Raw genomic sequence first — 21065 nt, 5'->3', positions numbered from 1 at the left:
ATATATAGATGAGGTTCGGGGCTGTTTGAGACACGGTTTAATCTCTCTCTCTCGCAGCCCTGCCCTCTCCCTCCTCCTCTCTGCCGGTGCTTGGCGAAGCCTTGCCGGGAGACCTCGTCTCTCCACCAACACCACGCCGTCGTGTTGCTGGTCTTCTTCCCCAACCTCTCCCTCCTCCTTGCTGGATCAAGGTGCGGGAGACGTCACCGGGCTGCACGTGTGTTGAACGCGGAGGTGCCGTTGTTCGGCACTAGATCGGAATCGCTGCGAGTACGACTCCATCAACCGCGTTCTAGCAACGCTTCCGCTTAGCGATCTTCAAAGGTATGAAGATGCTCTTACCCCTCTCTCGTTGCTGGTCTCTTCATAGGAAGATCTGAACATGCGTAGGGAATTTTTTGAATTTATGCTACGTTACCCAACAGGATCTACTCCTGCAGGGCTCCGCCCGAGCTCCGCAGAAATACGATCTAGAGGTAAAACTATGGTGTCTAGATCTGAGTTGCACGTAGCCAAAGTTGCCTCAAATCAGCCCTAAATCACCACTATATATAGGAGGGAGGGTGATACATCCATTTTGCATCATGCTTTCATGTTTATATTTATCGCTTCTTGGGCTGTTATTTCACTTCACGGTACAATACTTATGCCTTTTCTCTCTTATTTTGCAAGGTTTACATGAAGAGGGAGAATGCCGGCAGCTGGAATTCTGGCCTGAAAAGGGAGCAAAGTTGATATACCTATTCTGCGCAACTCCAAACGCCGTAAAAATCAACGAGGATTTTTTTCGGGATTTATAAAAAATACTGGGCCGAAGAAGCGCCAGAGGGGCGCAAGCAGGTGGCCACAAGCCTACTAGGCGTGGCCACCCCCCTGGCCGCGCCTAGGGGGCTTGTGGGCACCCAGCTGGCCCTGTGGCTCCCTCCTTTTGCTACAAGAAGGGTTTCGTCCGGGAAAAAAATCAGGAGGAGGCTTTTTCGAGGATTCGCCGCCGCCACAAGGCGAAACTTGAGTAGAACTGTTGGAAATATGCCCTAGAGGCAATAATAAATTAGTTATTATTATATTTCTTAGTTCAAGATAATCGTTTATTATCCATGCTATAATTGTATTGATTGGAAACACAATACTTGTGTGGATACATAGACAAAACACTGTCCCTAGTAAGCCTCTAGTTGACTAGCTCGTTGATCAAAGATGGTCAAGGTTTCCTGGCCATAGGCAAGTGTTGTCACTTGATAACGGGATCACATCATTAGGAGAATCATGTGATGGACTAGACCCAAACTAATAGACGTAGCATGTTGATCGTGTCATTTTGTTGCTACTGTTTTCTGCGTGTCAAGTATTTATTCCTATGACCATGAGATCATATAACTCACTGACACCGGAGGAATGCTTTGTGTGTATCAAACGTCGCAACGTAACTGGGTGACTATAAAGATGCTCTACAGGTATCTCCGAAGGTGTTAGTTGAGTTAGTATGGATCAAGACTGGGATTTGTCACTCCGTGTGACGGAGAGGTATCTCGGGGCCCACTCGGTAATACAACATCACACACAAGCCTTGCAAGCAATGTAACTTAGTGTAAGTTGCGGGATCTTGTATTACGGAACGAGTAAAGAGACTTGCCGGTAAACGAGATTGAAATAGGTATGCGGATACTGACGATCGAATCTCGGGCAAGTAACATACCGAAGGACAAAGGGAATAACATACGGGATTATACGAATCCTTGGCACTGAGGTTCAAACGATAAGATCTTCGTAGAATATGTAGGATCCAATATGGGCATCCAGGTCCCGCTATTGGATATTGACCGAGGAGTCTCTCGGGTCATGTCTACATAGTTCTCGAACCCGCAGGGTCTGCACACTTAAGGTTCGACGTTGTTTTATGCGTATTTGAGTTATATGGTTGGTTACCGAATGTTGTTCAGAGTCCCGGATGAGATCACGGACGTCACGAGGGTTTCCGGAATGGTCCGGAAATGAAGATTGATATATGGGATGACCTCATTTGATTACCGGAAGGTTTTCGGAGTTACCGGGAATGTACCGGGAATGACGAATGGGTTCCGGGAGTTCACCGGGGGGGGGGGGGCAACCCACCCCGGGGAAGCCCATAGGCCTTGGGGAGACACACCAGCCCTTAGTGGGCTGGTGGGACAGCCCACAAGTGCCCTATGCGCCAAGGAGAAGAAAATCAAGAGAGAAAAAAAAAGGAGGAGGTGGGAAGGAAGGGGGACTCCCTCCCACCAAACCTAGTCCAACTCGGTTTGGGGGGGGGGGAGTCCTCCCCCTTGGACTCGGCCGACCCCCTTGGGGCTCCTTGATCCCCAAGGCAAGGCCCCCTCCCTCCCACCTATATATACGGAGGTTTTAGGGCTGATTTGAGACGACTTTTCCACGGCAGCCCGACCACATACCTCCACGGTTTTTCCTCTAGATCGCGTTTCTGCGGAGCTCGGGCGGAGCCCTGCTGAGACAAGGTCATCACCAACCTACGGAGCGCCGTCACGCTTCCGGAGAACTCTTCTACCTCTCCGTCTCTCTTGCTGGATCAAGAAGGCCGAGATCATCGTCAAGCTGTACGTGTGTTGAACGCGGAGGTGCCGTCCGTTCGGTACTAGATCGTGGGACTGATCGCGGGATTGTTCGTGGGGCGGATCGAGGGATGTGAGGACGTTCCACTACATCAACCGCGTTCTCTAACGCTTCTGCTGTACGGTCTACAAGGGTACGTAGATCACTCATCCCCTCTCGTAGATGGACATCACCATGATAGGTCTTCGTGCGCGTAGGAAAATTTTTGTTTCCCATGCGACGTTCCCCTACAGTGGCATCATGAGCTAGGTTCATGCGTAGATGTCTTCTCGAGTAGAACACAAAAGTTTTTGTGGGCGGTGATGTGCATTTTTCTGCCCTCCTTAGTCTTTTCTTGATTCCGCGGTATTGTTGGATCGAAGCGGCTTGGAGCGACATTACTCGTACGCTTACGAGAGACTGGTTTCATCGTTACGAGTAACCCCCTTTGCTCAAAGATGACTGGCAAGTGACGGTTTCTCCAACTTTAGTTGAATCGGATTTGACCGAGGAGGTCCTTGGATGAGGTTAAATAGCAACTCATATATCTCCGTTGTGGTGTTTGCGTAAGTAAGATGCGATCCTACTAGATGCCCTTGGTCACCACGTAAAACATGCAACAACAAAATTAGAGGATGTCTAACTTGTTTTTCAGGGTATGCTTGTGATGTGATATGGCCAACGATGTGATGTGATATATTGGATGTATGAGATGATCATGTTGTAATAGAAATATCGACTTGCACGTCGATGGTACGGCAACCGGCAGGAGCCATAGGGTTGTCTTTATACTAACGTTTGTTCTTGCAGATGCGTTTACTATATTGCTAGGACGTAGCTTTAGTAGTAATAGCATGAGTAGCACGACAACCCCGATGGCGACACGTTGATGGAGATCATGATGATGGAGATCATGGTGTGACGCCGGTGACAAGAAGATCGTGTCGGTGCTTTGGTGATGGAGATCAAGAAGCACATGATGATGGCCATATCATGTCACTTATGAATTGCATGTGATGTTAATCCTTTTATGCACCTTATTTTGCTTAGAACGACGGTAGCATTATGAGGTGATCTCTCACTAAAATTTCAAGACGAAATTGTGTTCTCCCCGACTGTGCACCGTTGCTATAGTTCGTCGTTTCGAGACACCACGTGATGATTGGGTGTGATAGACTCAACGTTCACATACAACGGGTGCAAAACAGTTGCGCACGCGGAACACTCGGGTTAAGCTTGACGAGCCTAGCATGTGCAGACATGGCCTCGGAACACATGAGACCGAAAGGTCGATCATGAATCATATAGTTGATATGATTAGCATAGGGATGCTTACCACTGAAACTATACTCAACTCACATGATGATCGGACTTGGGATAGTGTAAGTGGATCATGAACCACTCAAATGACTAGAGAGATGTACTTTTTGAGTGGGAGTTCTTAAGTAATATGATTAATTGAACTAATTGTCATGAACATAGTCTAATGGTCTTTGCGAATTACGATGTAGCTTGCGCTATAGCTCTACTGTTTTTTATATGTTCCTAGAGAAAATTTAGTTGAAAGTTGATAGTAGCAAACTTTGAAAAGGATTGTCCTCGTTGCTGCGCAGAAGGCTTATGTCCTTAATGCACCACTCGGTGTGCTGCACCTCGAGCGTCGTCTGTGGATGCTATGAACATCCGACATACACGTTTCTGATGACTACACGATAGTTCAGTGCAAAATACTTAATGGCTTAGAAGCAAGGCGCCGAAAACGTTGTAAAACGTCATGGAACATAAGTGATGTTCTAAAGAGATGAAATTGTGATTTCATGCTTGTGCCCTTGTTAAGAGGTACGAGATCTCCAACAAGATTCTTTGTCCACGAAGTAAAGGAGAAAAGCTCAATCATTGAGCGTGTGCTCAGATTGTCTGAGTACGACAATCACTTGAATCAGATGGGAGTTAATCTTCCAGATGATATAGTGATGGTTCTCCAAAGTCACTGCCACCAAGCTATCAGAGCTTCGTGATGAACTATAACATATCAAGGATAGATACAATGATCCTTGAGCGATTCGCGATGTTTGACACTGCGAAAGTAGAAATCAAGAAGGAGCATCAATAGTTGATGGTTTGTAAAACCACTAAGTTTCAAGAAAGGCAAGGGCTAGAAGGGATACTTCGCGAAACAGGAAAACAGTTGCTGCACTAATGAAGAGACCCAAGATTAAACCCAAACCCGAGACTAAGTGCTTCTGTAATGAGGGGAACAGTCACTGAGGCAGAGCAACTCTAGATACTTGGTAGATAAGAAAGCTGGCAAAAGTCGAAAGAAGTATATTTTGTATACATGATCTTGATGTGTACTTTATTAGTACTCCTAGTAGCATGAGGGTATTGGATACCGGTTCGGTTGCTATGTGATTAGTAACACGAAATGAAAGCTACGGCATAAACGGAGACTAGCTAAAGGAGAGGTGACGATACGTGTTGGAAGTGTTTCCAAGGTTGATATGATCAAACGTCGCACGCTTCCTCTACCATCGGGATTGGTGTTAAACCTAACTAATTGTTATTTGGTGCTTGCGTTAAGCATGAACATGATTGGATCGTGTTTATTGCAATACGATTATTCATTTAAAGAGAATAATGGTTACTCTATTTTCTTGAATATTCACCTTCAATGGTTTATTGAATCTCGATCGTAGTGTTACACATGTTCATGATATTGGTGCCAAAAGATACGAGTTAATGATGATAGTACCACTTACTTGTGGCACTGCCGCTTGAGTCATGTGAGTATAAATTGCATGAAGAGGCTCCATGCTGATGGATCTTTGTACTCACCTGATTTCGAATCACTAGTGACATGCAAATCATACCACATGAGCAAGGCCTTGTTTTCATTGAGATGAAATAAGATAGTAACTTGTTGGAAGTGATACATTTTGATGTAAGCAGTCCAATGGGTGCTGAGGCACGCAGTGGATATCATTATGTTCTTACTTGACTCACGATTTGAGTAGATACAGGAGTATTTACTTAATGAATCACAAGTCTGAAATGTTGAAAAGTTCAATTCCGTTTCAGAGTGAAGTTCGTCGTAACAAGAGGATAAACTGTCTACGATATGATCATGGAAATGAATATCTGAGTTACGAGTTTTGGTACGCAGTTAAGACAATGTGGAAATTGTTTCGCAGTTCATGCCACCTGGAACATCATAGTGTGATGATGTGTCTGAACGTCATAGCCACGCACTATTTAGTATGGTGCATGCTGTGATGTCTCTTATCGAATTACCACTATCGTTTATGGGTTATGCATTAGAGACAACCGCATTCACTTTAAATAGGGCACCGCGTATTTCCGTTGAGATGACACAGTATAGACTGAGGTTTATAGAAATCTAAACTGTCGTTTCTTGAAAGTTTGGGGCTTCGACACTTATGTGAAAAAGCTTCAGTCTGATAAGCTCGAACCCAAAGCGGATAAATGCATCTTCATAGGATATCCAAAACAGTTGGGTACATCTCCTATCTCAGATCCGAAAGCAAAGTGTTTGTTTCTAGAAACGGATCCTTTCTCGAGAAAAGGTTTCTCTCGAAAGAATTGAGTGGGAGGGTAGTAGAACTTGATGAGGTTATTGAACCATCACTTCAACCAGTGTGTAGCAGGGCATAGGAAGTTGTTCCTGTGGCGCCTACACCAATTGAAGTGGAAGATGATGATGGTGATCATTGAGCTTCGAATCAAGTTACTACAAACCTCGTAGGTCGACAAGGTCGCGTACTGCTGCAGAGTAGTACGGTAACCCTGTCTTGGAGGTCATGTTGTTGAGCAACAGTGAACCTACGAGTTATGGAGAAAGCGATGGTGGGCCCAGATTCCGACAAATGGCTGGAAGCCATGAAATCCGAGAGAGGATCCATGTATGAAAACAAAGTGTAGACTTTGGAAGAACTACTTGATGGTCAGAGGACTATTGAGTAAAGATGGGTCTTTAAAAGAAAGACAGACGATGATGGTGATAAGTCACTATTAAGAAAAGCTCGACTTGTCGCAAAGATGTTTCCGACAAGATCAAACAGTTGACTATGATGAGACTTTCTCACTCGTAGCGATGCTAAAGGTCTGTTAGAATTATGTTAGTTGTTGATGCATTATTTATGAAATATTGCACGTAGGATGTCAAAACATTGTTTTCTCGACGGTTTCCTTGAGCAAACATTGTATGTGATACAACCAGAAGGTTTTGTCGATCCTAAAGAGACTAGCAAGTATGCAAGCTCCAGTGATCCTTCAATGGACTGGTGCAAGCATCTCGGAGTTGGAATATACACTTTGATGAGATGATCAAAGATTTTGGGTTTGTACAAGGTTTATGAGAAACTTGTATTTCCAAAGAAGTGAGTGGGAGCACTATAGAATTTCTGATAGGTATATGTGGTTGACATATTTTGGATCAGAAGTAATGTAGAATTTCTGTAAAGCATACAAGGTTGTTTGAAAGGAGTTTTCAAAGGAATACCTGGATCGCGCTACTTGAACGTTGAGCATCAAAGATCTATGGAGATGGATTAAAAGCGCTTAATGAAAGTTTCAATAAGGTGCATGCCTTGACAAGTTTTTGAAGGAGTTCAAAATAGATCAGCAAAGAAGGAGTTCTTGGTTGCGTTGTGAGGTGTGAATTTGAGTAAGACTCAAAACCCGACCCCGGCAGAATAAAGAGAATAGACGAAGGTCGTCTTCTATGCCTTAGCCGTAGAATCTAAAGTATGCCATGCTGTGTACCGCACCTGATGTGTGCCTTGACTCAAAGTATGTTGAGAGGTACACAGAGTGATCCATGATTGAATCACTAGCAGCGGTCAAAATTTATCCTTAGTAACTAATGGACTAAGGAATTTTTTCTCGATTATGGAGGTGGTTAAAGAGTTAATCGTAAAGGGTTACGTCGATGCAAGCTTTGACACTAATCCGAATAACTATGAGTAGTGAAACGGATTCGTATAGTAGAGTAGATATTTGGAGCATTTCCGAATAGCACGTAGTAGCAGCATCTATAAGATGACATAAATATTTGTAAAGAACGCACGGATCTAAAAGTTTCAGAACCGTTGACTAAAAGCTCTCTCACGAGCAAGACGTGATCAGACCCCATAACTATATGGGTATTGGATTCGTTGAAATCACATGGTGATGTGAACTAGATTATTGACTCTAGTGCAAGTGGGAGACTGTTGGAAATATGCCCTAGAGGCAATAATAAATTAGTTATTATTATATTTCTTAGTTCAAGATAATCGTTTATTATCCATGCTATAATTGTATTGATTGGAAACACAATACTTGTGTGGATACATAGACAAAACACTGTCCCTAGTAAGCCTCTAGTTGACTAGCTCGTTGATCAAAGATGGTCAAGGTTTCCTGGCCATGGGCAAGTGTTGTCACTTGATAACGGGATCACATCATTAGGAGAATCATGTGATGGACTAGACCCAAACTAATAGACGTAGCATGTTGATCGTGTCATTTTGTTGCTACTGTTTTCTGCGTGTCAAGTATTTATTCCTATGACCATGAGATCATATAACTCACTGACACCGGAGGAATGCTTTGTGTGTATCAAACGTCGCAACGTAACTGGGTGACTATAAAGATGCTCTACAGGTATCTCCGAAGGTGTTAGTTGAGTTAGTATGGATCAAGACTGGGATTTGTCACTCCGTGTGACGGAGAGGTATCTCGGGGCCCACTCGGTAATACAACATCACACACAAGCCTTGCAAGCAATGTAACTTAGTGTAAGTTGCGGGATCTTGTATTACGGAACGAGTAAAGAGACTTGCCGGTAAACGAGATTGAAATAGGTATGCGGATACTGACGATCGAATCTCGGGCAAGTAACATACCGAAGGACAAAGGGAATGACATACGGGATTATACGAATCCTTGGCACTGAGGTTCAAAAGATAAGATCTTCGTAGAATATGTAGGATCCAATATGGGCATCCAGGTCCCGCTATTGGATATTGACCGAGGAGTCTCTCGGGTCATGTCTACATAGTTCTCGAACCCGCAGGGTCTGCACACTTAAGGTTCGACGTTGTTTTATGCGTATTTGAGTTATATGGTTGGTTACCGAATGTTGTTCGGAGTCCCGGATGAGATCACGGACGTCACGAGGGTTTCCGGAATGGTCCGGAAACGAAGATTGATATATAGGATGACCTCATTTGATTACCGGAAGGTTTTCGGAGTTACCGGGAATGTACCGGGAATGACGAATGGGTTCCGGGAGTTCACCGGGGGGGGGGGGGGGGTGCAACCCACCCCGGGGAAGCCCATAGGCCTTGGGGAGACACACCAGCCCTTAGTGGGCTGGTGGGACAGCCCACAAGTGCCCTATGCGCCAAGGAGAAGAAAATCAAGAGAGAAAGAAAAAAAAGGAGGAGGTGGGAAGGAAGGGGGACTCCCTCCCACCAAACCTAGTCCAACTCGGTTTGGGGGGGGGGAGAGTCCTCCCCCTTGGACTCGGCCGACCCCCTTGGGGCTCCTTGAGCCCCAAGGCAAGGCCCCCTCCCTCCCACCTATATATACGGAGGTTTTAGGGCTGATTTGAGACGACTTTTCCACGGCAGCCCGACCACATACCTCCACGGTTTTTCCTCTAGATCGCATTTCTGCGGAGCTCGGGCGGAGCCCTGCTGAGACAAGGTCATCACCAACCTACGGAGCGCCGTCACGCTGCCGAAGAACTCTTCTACCTCTTCGTCTCTCTTGCTGGATCAGGAAGGCCGAGATCATCGTCAAGCTGTACGTGTGCTGAACGCGGAGGTGCCGTCCGTTCGGTACTAGATCGTGGGACTGATCGCGGGATTGTTCGCGGGGCGGATCGAGGGACGTGAGGACGTTCCACTACATCAACCGCGTTCTCTAACGCTTCTGCAGTACGGTCTACAAGGGTACGTAGATCACTCATCCCCTCTCGTAGATGGACATCACCATGATAGGTCTTCGTGCGCGTAGGAAAATTTTTGTTTCCCATGCGACGTTACCCAACAAGAACTAGTCTAGAGCTCCGGCAGGATGATCATGCCAGGGAAACTTCCCTCCCGGAGGGGGAAATCGTCGCCATTGTCATCACCAACACTCCTCTCATCGGAGGGGACTCATCACCAACATCTTCATCAGCACCATCTCATCTCCAAACCCTAGTTCATCTCTTGTAAGAAATCTCCGTCTCGCGACTCCGATTGGTACTTGTAAGGTTGCTAGTAGTGTTAATTACTCTTTGTAGTTGATGCTAGTTGGATTACTTGGTGGAAGAGTTTATGTTCAGATCCTTGATGCTACTCATTACCTCTCTAGTCATGCATATGATTATGCTTTGTGAGTAGTTACTTTTGTTCCTGAGGACATGGGATAAGTCATGCTACATGTGAATTTGGTATTCGTTCGATATTTTGATGTGTTGTATGTTGTTTTTCCTCTAGTGGTGTTTTGTGAACGTCGACTACATAACACTTCACCATTATTTGGGCCTAGAAGAAGGCATTGGGAAGTACTCCGTAAACTAATATAAGAGTGTTTAGATCACTAAAGTAATGATGTAAACACTCTTATATTAGTTTACAGAGGGAGTAGTAAGTAGATGATGTGTTGCTAGAGTGACAGAAGCTTAAACCCTAGTTTATGCGTTGCTTCATAAGGGGCTGATTTGGATCCACTAGTTTAATGCTATGGTTAGACTTTGTCTTAATTCTTCTTTCGTAGTTGCGGATGCTTGCGAGAGGGGTTAATCATAATTGGGATGCTTGTCCAAGTAAGGGCAGTACCCAAGCGCCGATCCACCCACATATCAAACTATCAAACTAACGAACGTGAATCATATGAACATGATGAAAACTAGCATGACAGAAATTTCCGTGTGTCCTCGGGAGCGTTTTTCCTCCTATAAGACTTTGTCCAGGCTTGTCCCTTGCTACAAAAGGGATTGGGCCACTTTTCTGCACCGTTGCTACTTTTGTTACTTGTTGCTTGCTACGAATCATCTCACCACACCACTACTTGTTACCGATAATTTCAGTGCTTGCAGATACTTCCTTGTTGAAAACCACTTGTCAGATCCTTCTGCTCCTCGTTGGGTTCGACACTCTTACTTATCGAAAGGACTATGATAGATCCCCTATACTTGTGGGTCATCAAGACTCTTTTCTGGCGTTGTTGCCGGGGAGTGAAGCGCCTTTGGTAAGTGGAAATTGGTAAGAAAACATTCATATAGTGTGCTGAAATTTATTGTCACTTGTCACTATGGAAACTAATCCTTTAAGGGGCTTGTTCGGGGTGTCTTCACCTCGAACGGAAGCACAAAGAGTTTCTCCTCAACCTGCTGCACCTACTGAAAATATTTGCTTTGAATTTCCTTCAGGTATGCTTGAGAAACTGTTGTCTAATCCTTTTACAGGAGATGGAACATCACATCCAGACTTGCATCTAATCTATGTAGATGAAGTTTGTGGTTTATTTAAGCTTGGAGGTTTGCCCGAGGATGAGGTCAAGAAGAAGGTATTTCCTTTATCTTTGAAGGATAAGGCGTTGACATGGTATAGGCTATGTGATGATATTGGATCAGGGAACTACAATCGGTTGAAATTGGAATTTCATCAAAAGTTTTATCCTATGCATTTAGTACATCGTGATCGGAATTATATTTATAATTTTTGGCCTCGTGACAGAGAAAGCATCGCTCAAGCTTGGGGGAGGCTTAAATCAATGTTATATTCATGCCCCAACCATGAGCTCTCGAAGAAATTATCATTCAGAACTTCTATGCTCGGCTTTCTCATGATGATCGCACCATGCTTGACACTTCTTGTACCGGTTCTTGAAGAAGGTAAGGAGTCAGGTATGAATTTATTGGAGAGAGATATTGACTTCAGATGGAATTTATTGGAGAGAATTAAACGCAACTATGAAGATTGGGAGCTTGAAGATGGTAAGGAGTCAGGTAAGAATTTCAATTTTAATTGCGTTAAATCCTTTGTTGAAACAAATACTTTTTGTGACTTTAGCACTAAGTATGGACTTGACTCTGAGATAGTAGCTTCATTGTGTGAATCATTTGCTTCTCATATTGATCTACCCAAAGAGAAGTGGTTTAAATATCATCCTCCTTTAGAAGTCAATGTAGTTAAACCCAATCCAGTTGAAGAGAAAGTCATTGCCTATAATGATCCTATTGTTCCGAGTGCTTACATTGAGAAACCACCTTTCCCTGTTAGGATAAATGATCATTCTAAAGCTTCAACTGTGATACGTAGAGGCTACATTAGAACACCTACACCCCCTGAGAAAATTAGAGTTGAACCTAGCATTGCTATTATCAAAGATCTCCTGTCCGATGATGTTGAGGGAATAATATTCGCTTCTATGAAGATGCTGCTAGAATTGCTAAACTTCACGCTAGAGACAAACATAGGCCTGTTGTTGGCAAGCCTGATGTTTCTATGAAGATAGGAGATCATTGCTACCATGGTTTATGTGATGTAGGTGCTAGTGTTAGTGCAATACCTCAATCCTTATATGATGAAATTAAAGACGAGATTGCCCCTGTTGAGATAGAGCCTATTGATGTCACTATTCAGCTTGCCAATAGAGATACTATCTGCCCTGTGGGAATTGTTAGGGATGTTGAAGTCTTGTGTGGTAAAACGAAGTATCCTGCTGATTTCCTTGTTCTTGCTACCGCACAAGATAGCTCTTGTCCCATCATATTTGGTAGACCTTTTCTCAATACCGTCAATGCTCATATTGATTGTGAGAAGCAAACTATTACTGTTGGCTTTGAAGGTGTGTCACATGAGTTCAATTTCTCCAAGTTTGGTAGACAACCTCATGAAAAAGAGTTGCCTAGTAAGGATGAAACTATTGCCTTAGCTTCTATTGCCATGCCTCCTACTAATCCCTTAGAGCAATACTTGCTTGAGCATGAAAATGATATGCATATGGATGAAAGGGATGAGATAGATAGAGTTGTCTTAGAACAATATCCTATCCTTAAGAATAATTTGCCTATTGAACTACTTGGGGATCCACCCCCACCAAAGGGTGATTCTGTGTTCGAGCTTAAACAGTTGCCTAATACTCTTAAGTATGCTTATCTTGATGAAAAAGAGATATATCCTATTATTATTAGTGCTAGCCTCTCAGAGCATGAAGAAAAGAAGTTACTAAAAACTCCGAGAAAGCACCTTGCTGCTATTGAATATACTCTCGATGATCTTAAGGGCATTAGTCCCACTCTATGCCAGCGCAAGATTAAAACTGATCCTGGTTCCAAACCAGTTGTTGATCCTCAAAGGAGATTAAATCCTAAGATGAAAGAGGTAGTAAGAAAAGAAATACTAAAGCTCCTGGAAGTGGGAATTATCTATCATGTTGCTCATAGTGATTGGGTGAGTCCGGTGCACTGCGTCCCTAAGAAGGGAGGCATTACTGTTGTCCCTAATGATAAGGATGAATTGATCCCGCAGAGGATTATTACTGGCTATAGGATGGTGATCAATTTTAGGAAATTGAATAAAGCCACTAGGAAAGATCATTACCCTTTGCCTTTTATCGACCAAATGCTAGAACGACTGTCTAAACACACACACTTCTGCTTTCTGGACGGTTATTCTAGTTTCTCCCAAATACCAGTTGCACAACCTGACCAGGAGAAAACCACTTTCACCTGCCCTTTCGGTACCTTTTCTTATAGACGTATGCCTTTTGGCTTATGTAATGCACCTGCCACCTTTCAAAGATGTATGATGGCTATATTCTCTGACTTTTGTGAAAAGATTGTTGAGGTTTTCATGGAAGACTTCTCCGTTTACGGGTCTTCCTTTGATGATTGCCTCAGCAACCTTGATCGAGTCTTGCAGAGATGTAAAGACACCAATCTTGTCTTGAATTCGGAGAAGTGCCACTTTATGGTTAATGAAGGCATCATCTTAGGACATAAAATATCTGAAAGAGGTATTGAAGTCGATAAGGCTAAGGTTGATGCAATCGAGAAAATGCCATACCCCACGGATATCAAAGGTATAATAAGTTTCCTTGGTCATGCTGGTTTCTATAGAAGGTTCATTAAAGACTTCTCTAAGATTTCTAGGCCTCTTACCAATCTCTCGCAAAAGGATATTCCTTTTGCTTTTGACGAAGATTGTGAGGAAGCCTTCGAAATACTTAAGAAGGCTTTGATAATTGCACCTATTGTTGAACCACCTGATTGGAACTTACCTTTTGAAATCATGTGTGATGCTAGTTATTATGCTGTTGGTGTTGTTCTAGGGAAAAGAGTTGATAAGAAGTTGAATGTTATTCACTATGCTAGTAAAACTCTAGACAGTGCCCAAAGAAACTATGCCACAGAAAAGGAGTTTTTAGCACTCGTGTTTGCATGTGAAAAGTTCAGGTCTTACATAGTTGATTCCAAAGTCACTATTCACACTGATCACGCTGCTATTAAGTACCTCATGGAGAAGAAGGACGCTAAACCTAGACTTATCAGATGGGTTCTCTTGCTACAAGAATTTGATTTGCATGTTTTCGACAGGAAGGGTGCTGATAACCCAGTAGCAGATAACTTGTCTATGTTGTAGAATGTTCTTGATGACCCACAACCTATTGATGATAGCTTTCCTGATGAGCAATTGAATATCATCAATGCTTCACGTAGTGCACCGTGGTATGCTGATTATGCAAACTATATGGTTGCCAAATATATACCACCTAGTTTAACATACCAGCAAAAGAAGAAATTCTTCTTTGACTTGAGACATTACTTCTGGGATGATCCTCGCCTTTATCAGGAAGGAGTAGATGGTGTTATTAGACGTTGTGTACCTGAACATGAACAGGGACAGATCCTATAGAAGTGTCACTCCGAGTCCTACGGAGGACACCATGCGGGAGATAGAGCTGCACACAAGGTATTGCAATCAGGTTTCTATTGGCCCACTCTCTTCAAGGATGCTCGTAAGTTTGTCTTGTCTTGTGACGAATGTCAAAGAATAGGTAATATCGGTAAACGTCAGGAAATGCCTATGAACTATTCACTTGTCATTGAACCATTTGATGTGTGGGGCTTTGATTATATGGGACCTTTTCCAAAATCCAACGGGTATACTCATATCCTAGTTGTTGTTGATTACATCACTAAGTGGGTAGAAGCTATCCCCACTAGTAGTGTTGATCACAACACTTCTATCAGGATGCTTAAAGAAGTTATTTTCCCTAGATTTGGAGTCCCTAGATATCTATTGACCGACGGTGGTTCACATTTCATTCATGGTGCTTTCCGTAAAACGCTTGCTAAGTACGATGTCAACCATAGAATTGCGTCTCCCTATCACCCTCAGTCCAGTGGTCAAGTAGAGCTAAGCAATAGAGAGATTAAACTAATTCTGCAAAAGACTGTCAACAGGTCTAGAAAGAATTGGTCTAAGAAGCTCGATGATGCACTATGGGCTTATAGAACTTCCTATAAGAATCCCATGGGCATGTCTCCGTACAAAATGGTGTACGGTAAAGCATGTCATTTACCTCTTGAGCTAGAGCATAAAGCTTATTGGGCAATCAAAGAGCTCAACTTTGATTTCAAACTTGCCGGTGAGAAGAGGTTATTTGACATTAGCTCACTTGATGAATGGAGAACTCAGGAATATGAGAATGCCAAGTTGTTCGAAGAAAAGGTTAATAGGTTGCATGATAAAAGGATACAAAAGCGTGAGTTCAATTTAGGTGATTATGTCTTGCTATATAATTCTCGTTTAAGATTTTTTGCAGGCAAGCTTCTCTCTAAATTGGAAGGTCCCTATATTGTTGAGGAAGTATATCGTTCTGGTGCTATCAAGATCAACAACACGGAAGGTAATTGTCCAAGAGTTGTAAATGGGCAGAGAATCAAGCATTATATCTCAGGTACTCCCATAAATGTTGAAAGCAATATCATCAATACCATAACACCGGAAGAATACCTAAGGGATGTTTATCAGCATGTTTCAGACTCCGAAAACGAAGAGGTATGTGATTCGGTAAGAAAACAGACTCCAAAACTTTTCCAGTAGGAAATTTTCTCCATTTTGGAATATTTTAAAAATAGAAAAATTGGAAGTATCCGGAAAGCGCGCGAGGAGGCGACAAGCCTGCCAGGCGCGGGCCCACCCCCTGGCTGCGCCTGGGGGGCTTGTGGCCACCTCGTGTGCCTCCCGGACTCCGTTTTTTGCGGAGTACTCCTTCTGGTCTGGAAAAATCATTATATATTCTCCTGAAAGGTCTGACCCTTGTATCACACAGATTTCCTGTGTTTTCGTTTCGAGCCTGTTTCTGTTGCAGATCTAGATTGCTATGACGTCCCCAAAAGCTCTGAAGGACAAGATCTTCGAGAAGGTCATCAATCCCTACCTCACGGGAGTGCAGTAACACCCTCAATCTATCGAGATGCGTGAGGGGATGTTTCACATCCGTGCTGTTGAGGGACCTAAGAAGACTGGAAGCGTGGAGGCGAGGCTCGAAGCAATGGAGCAACAAGTCTTCAAGTGCCAAGGGATGGTGGAGCGTGGACTCAACGCCAACCACATGATGATCACGGAGTTCACCAACAAGCACAGGATCGATGCCAATGACATTGGGAAGCACCTCTCCAGGCTCAATGACAGGATTGATCACCTCCAGGCCCAGATCTATGACCTTCTGAACCAAAACTGTGAGTATGAGTATAGATTTAAATCAATACAGTTGGCTGCGGATTTGAGGATTCCGGAGACTCGTTCATCTTTCCATGATGGAGCACCTATGACTTGGAAGACGGAGGATCAAACCCATGTTGCAACAACTCCACCACCATCACCTCCAAAGGAAGACAACTGAGCATGGGTATGGGCAATCCCCTTGGCTTGTGCCAAGCTTGGGGGAGTTGCCCCGGTATCGTATCACCATCACATCTTTTGCATTTACCTTTGTTTTAGTTTTCCTTTTCAGTTTTTTTTTCTCTAGTAGATTAAAAGTCTTCGTGTTTTAGTCTTGAGTTTTGCTTTGTGTCTCCCCCTATGTATTCAAGCTCGTGAGCCATATAATAAAGAGTGCCTTAGTTTAAGGGCTTTGCCTCATGCCATGATCAATAGATTGAGAATAGAACGAAAGCATGAAAGATCGTGTAATGATCTTATGGAAGTGATGGCTTCACATATAAAAAGAATGTTGACTGAAACTTGTTGAGGGTAGACAAACGTAGACCTTGGTCATTGTTGCAATTAATAGGAAGTGATAAAGAAGGAGAGATTCACATATAAATATATCATCTTTGACACCATCTATGATTGTGAACACTCACTAAACTATTACATGCTTAGAAGTAGATGTTGGACAAGGAAGACAACATAATGAATTGTGTTTGCTTGGTTCCGAACAATGTTATATGATTAGGGATCCCTTAGCATGTGACGATTGCTTCCACCTCATATTAGCCAAAACTCCCGCACCAAGTAGAAATACTACTTGTGAATCCATAAACCTTCAACCTAGTTTTGCCATGAGAGTCCACCATACCTACCTATGGATTGAATAAGATCCCTCAAGTAAGTTGTCATGAGTGCAAGCAATAAAAATTGCTCCCTAATATGTATGATCTATTAGTGTGTGGAAAATAAGCTTTGTGCGAACCTGTGATGAGGAAGACATAAAAGCGACAGACTACATAATAAAGTTCTTTATCACAGGAGGCAATATAAAGTGACGTTCCTCCGCACTAAGAGGACACACATCCAAACCTCAAAAGCGCATGTCAACCTCTCCTTCCCTCTGCGAAGGGCCTATCTTGTACCTTTACTTTTTTCCCTTGAAAGAGTCATGGTGATCTTCACCAATTCCTTGTTTTGCCTTTATCTTGGCTAACGTCATATGCTAGGGAAAGATCTATATTCATATGTCAACTTGGAGGTAAGCATTCATGAATTATTGTTGTTGACATTACCCTTGAGGTAAGCAGTTGGGATGCAAAACTATAAGCCCCTATCTTTCTCTGTGTCCAGCTGAAACTTTGATCTCATGAGTACCACGTGAGTTGTAGAAATTGTAGAGAATGAAAAGATGATTGAGTATGTGGATTTGCTTTACAAGCTCTTATTTGAGTCTTTCTGATGTTGTGATAAATTGCAATTGCTTCAATGACTACAGGCTATCGGTTGTTACTTCTCGGTACGGTTCTTGATCCATACTTTACTTTGTTAAGGAATTGTCACTTTAGCATGAGAGATTATATGTTGGTATTGTTGTTCTGATCATGATCATTATGCATGCATGTTCGTATCTTGTTTTGTCGACACCTCTCTCTCTAAACATGTGGACATATTTATTGACTCGGCTTTTGCTTAAGGACAAGCGAGGTCTAAGCTTGGGGGAGTTGATACGTCCATTTTACATCATGCTTTCATGTTGATATTTATTGCTTCTTGGGCTGTTATTTCACTTCACGGTACAATACTTATGCCTTTTCTCTCTTATTTTGCAAGGTTTACATGAAGAGGGAGAATGCCGACAGCTGGAATTCTGGCCTGAAAAGGGAGCAAAGTTGAGAAGGTTGTAAGGTTGCTAGTAGTGTCAATTACTCTTTTTAGTTGATCCTGTTGGATTACTTGGTGGAAGTGTTTATGTTCAGATTATTGATGCTACTCATTAACTCTCTGGTCATCAATATGATTATGCTTTGTGAGTAGTTACTTTTTTTCCTGAGGACACGGGATAAGTCGTGCTAATAGTAGTCATGTGAATTTGGTATTCGTTCGATATTTTGATGTGTTGTATGTTGTTTTTCCTCTAGTGGTGTTATGTGAACGTCGACTACATAACACTTCACCATTATTTGGGCCTAGAGGAAGGCATTGGGAAGTAGTAAGTAGATGATGGGTTGCTAGAGTGACAGAAGCTTAAACCCTAGTTTATGCGTTGCTTCGTAAGGGGCTGATTTGGATCCACTACTTTAATGCTATGGTTAGACTTTGTCTTAATTCTTCTTTCGTAGTTGCGGATGCTTGCGAGAGGGGTTAATCATAAGTGGGATTCTTGTCCAAGTAAGGGCAGTACCCAAGTGCCGGTCCACCCACATATCAAACTATCAAAGTAACAAACGGGAATCATAGGAACATGATGAAAACTAGCATGACAGAAATTCTCGTGTGTCCTCGGGAGCGTTTTTCCTCCAATAAGACTTTGTCGAGGCTTGTCCCTTGCTACAAAAGGGATTGGGCCACTTTTCTGCACCGTTGCTACTTTTGTTACTTGTTGCTTGCTACGAATCATCTCACCACACCACTACTTGTTACCGATAATTTCAGTGCTTGCAGATACTTCCTTGCTGAAAACCACTTGTCAGATCCTTGTGCTCCTCGTTGGGTTCGACACTCTTACTTATCGAAAGGACTACGATAGATCCCCTATACTTGTGGTTCATCGGAGGGATGGAGGCTTTCCTTGAGGGCCAAGCCCTCAAGGGTGCGCCGGCCAAGGGAGAGGAGGAGTACTACTCCAATCCTACTCCAATTAGGATTGAAAAGTGGAGTCCTTCTCTTCCTTCCCACCTCTTTTTTTTCTTTGGTTTTATTTCCTTGACGCCAAGGACCTCTTGGGATGTACCACCAGACCACTAAGGGCTGGTGTGCCACCCCTAGGGCCATTGGGCTTCCCCCGGGTGGGTTGCCCCCCTCCCGGTGAACTTCCGGAACCCATTCGTCACTCCCGGCACATTCCCGGTAATGCCCGAAAACCTTCCGGTAACCAAATGAAGCCATCCTATATATCAATCTTCGTTTCCGGACCATTCCAGAAACCCTCGTGACGTCCGTGATCTCATCCGAGACTCCAAAGAACATTCAGTAACCACACATATAACTCAACTATACTAAAACATCATCTAACCTTAAGTGAGCAGATCCTGCAGGTTTGAGAACTATGTAGACATGCCCCGAGGTACTCCTCGGTCAATATCCAATAGCGGGACCTGGATGCCCATATTGGATCCTACATATTCTCCGAAGATCTTATCGGTTGAACCTCAGTGCCAAGGATTCATATAATCCCATATGTCATTCCCTTTGTCCTTCGGTGTGTTACTTGCCCGAGATTCCATCGTCGGTATCCGCATACCTATTTCAATCTCCTTACCGGCAAGTCTCTTTACTTGTTCCGTAATACAAGATCCCATGACTTACACTTAGTCACATTGCTTGCAAGGCTTGTGTGTGATGTTGTATTACCGAGTGGGCCCCGAGATACCTCTCTGTCACACGGAGTGACAAATCCCAGTCTTGATCCATACTAACTCAACGGACACCTTTGGAGATACCTGTAGAGCACCTTTATAGTCACCTAGTTACGTTGCGATGTTTGATGCACACAAGGTATTCCTCCGGTGCCAGTGAGTTATATGATCTCATGGTCATAGGAATAAATACTTGACACGCAGAAAACAATAGCAATAAAACTACACGATCAATATGCTACGTTCATAGTTTGGGTCTTGTCCATCACATGATTCTCCTAATGATGTGATCCCATTATCAAATGACAACACTTGCCTATGGTTAGGAAACCTTGACCATCTTTGATCAACGAACTAGTCAACTAGAGGCTCACTAGGGACAGTGTTTTGTCTATGTATCCACACATGTATTTGTGTTTCCAATCAATACAATTATAGCATGGATAATAAATGATTATCATGAACAAAGAAACATAATAATAACTAATTTATTATTGCCTCTAGGGCATATTGCCAACATGGTTTATAAGCCCCGCTGCCCCGACCCTCTCGAGCTCCTGTCAAACGCACGCCTACGGGCCTAAACGCACTCTCTCTCCCGTGTGGTCCTATTGGGCCTTCTACGGGCCTACATCCTTGCCCATCTAGGGTTTCTAGTCGCATGCATGCCGTGATGGCCTATTAGGTGCCATTTTTCTTTATTTTTTACTTTAATAATTTTTAGTCCCAGTTTATATTTTAATTCTTTGTTATAAATATTTTTTCCTCTTTTATTTTAGTTTTCTATTAAATATTTTAACAAAAAAACTTTATGAAAATTCTTTTGAGTTGATATTTTTTTGCTTCTTTTTAGTTAATGTTTTACTTGATTCTTTTTAACAAATAAACACTTTGATAATTTTAGTTGATTCTTTTTAGTTCATGTTTTAGTTGGCTAGTTTTACTTGACTCTTTTATTTTATTTTTCTATTAAATATTTTAACAAAAAATCTTTATGAAAATTCTTTTGAGTTGGTATGTTTTTGTTTCTTTTTAGTTAATGTTTTATTTGATTCTTTTTTACAAATAAACACTTTGATAAATCTAGTTGATTATTTTTAGTTCATTATTTTTATTTAATGTTTTAGTTCATTCTTTTCACTAGTAGTTTATTCTTTGAGCTAATTGATCCTGAAATTGAAAA

Source organism: Hordeum vulgare, chromosome 2H (genome assembly GCF_904849725.1).
Source record: "Hordeum vulgare subsp. vulgare chromosome 2H, MorexV3_pseudomolecules_assembly, whole genome shotgun sequence".
In the NCBI taxonomy this organism is placed as follows: Eukaryota; Viridiplantae; Streptophyta; class Magnoliopsida; order Poales; family Poaceae; genus Hordeum; species Hordeum vulgare.
Note: the sequence above shows the minus strand (reverse complement) of the source record.